Source organism: Penaeus japonicus, unplaced genomic scaffold (genome assembly GCF_977035675.1).
Source record: "Penaeus japonicus unplaced genomic scaffold, GWHDUDI00000001_assembly GWHDUDI00000020, whole genome shotgun sequence".
In the NCBI taxonomy this organism is placed as follows: Eukaryota; Metazoa; Arthropoda; class Malacostraca; order Decapoda; family Penaeidae; genus Penaeus; species Penaeus japonicus.
Window position 1 is genome coordinate 24,480,866 of NW_028234422.1, and position 1,454 is coordinate 24,482,319.

Here is a 1,454-nt window from a genome sequence, read left to right on the forward strand (position 1 = left end):
TCGCTTACTCGTTAATATCAAGACTTTGTTGATATTTGTATTATCATTTATATTGATATCAATATCTGCTTTGATCCTATCACCAGTGTTTTATTAGGGTCACATGTAATGCTTTATGATTACAAGACTGTCCTAGCCGTCACTTGATACTTGATCTTGATCTTATATCGACTATACCTCTGCTGTTGTTTCTCGTTCCGCTTGTGCAATGCTACAAAAGAGAAAAGAAAAAAAAACAAAGATTAAACGAAATGGTAAGGAGAGTTCTTCTACATTAGTGAAGAGCTACCTAATATTACACACACAGACACACACACACACATATATATACACACACATATATATATATATATATATATATATATATATATATATATATATATATATATATATATATAGATATATATATATATAGATATAGATATATATGCATATATATATATATACATAGATATATATACATATATATAAATATATATTTATATGTATATATATATGCATATATATATATATATATATATATATATATATATATATATATATAATATATATATATATATACATACATATATATATACATATATATATTTATATATATATATATATATAGATATATATAGATCGGTAGATCGATAGATAGTTAGATAGATATATGTGTGTGTGTGTGTGTGTGTGTGTTTGTGTGTATGTATGCTGTATATATATATGTATATATATATATATATATATATATATATATATATATATATATATATATATATATATATAATATGTATGTGTATATCTTCATCTATATATCTACCTATTTATCTATTTATATCTATCTATATAGTAAATAAATATATATTTATGTATGTATAACTAAGTAGATATAAGTATGTATATGTATATAGTATATATATACATATATATACATACACATATGTTTCAATATACATGACTACGCATGTTTGTATAAGTAGTTTTAAAACATCAGACATAGCGTACTAAGAAAAACACTGCAAGGCAAATCTTTTCAGTCCCAGTGCTTGTAATAATCATACAAATATTCTTCTCTATATGTATGATCATAATCGTCAACTGTTATATAGTTATGTTGAAGGAATCATAGAACAAGAACTTTCCATGATTTAGCATCAGTTATCACCTCACTTGAATGATCCTTCGAGATGAATCTGTTGCCGTCTGTCTTGTGCAAAGGACGGAACTAGTCTAGGTTGAGCAGGACTTTTGAATGAGTCGTGTAGTGGTTATGTTGATAAAGAAAGTTCTGGAATTAAAGGTAAAATGATTAAACTATATGGCATTTCCATACATCTCCACCGGGATAATGGATTTATCCGTGAATCCTTTGTAATGGAAGCATGACATTCTTCTGCACACAGATTCTAAAGGAGAAATATATTTAACCGGAAATTCTTTCTCAAAAGAAAGAAGACGGTTGAGGATATTTA

General features: G+C 25.6%; 1 protein-coding gene across 1 annotated transcript in view; it reads right to left on the minus strand.

Annotated features, from left to right (window-relative positions):
* The window catches only part of LOC122259472 (carbohydrate sulfotransferase 11), a 3,860-nt gene extending 3,819 nt beyond the window's left edge, over nt 1–41 (minus strand). The window contains exon 1 of the mRNA XM_043026265.2: nt 1–41. This exon is cut by the window's left edge and continues 158 nt beyond it. The gene's annotated coding sequence lies outside the window, so the exon portion shown is untranslated.
* Between the last annotated feature and the right edge of the window lie 1,413 nt (nt 42–1,454).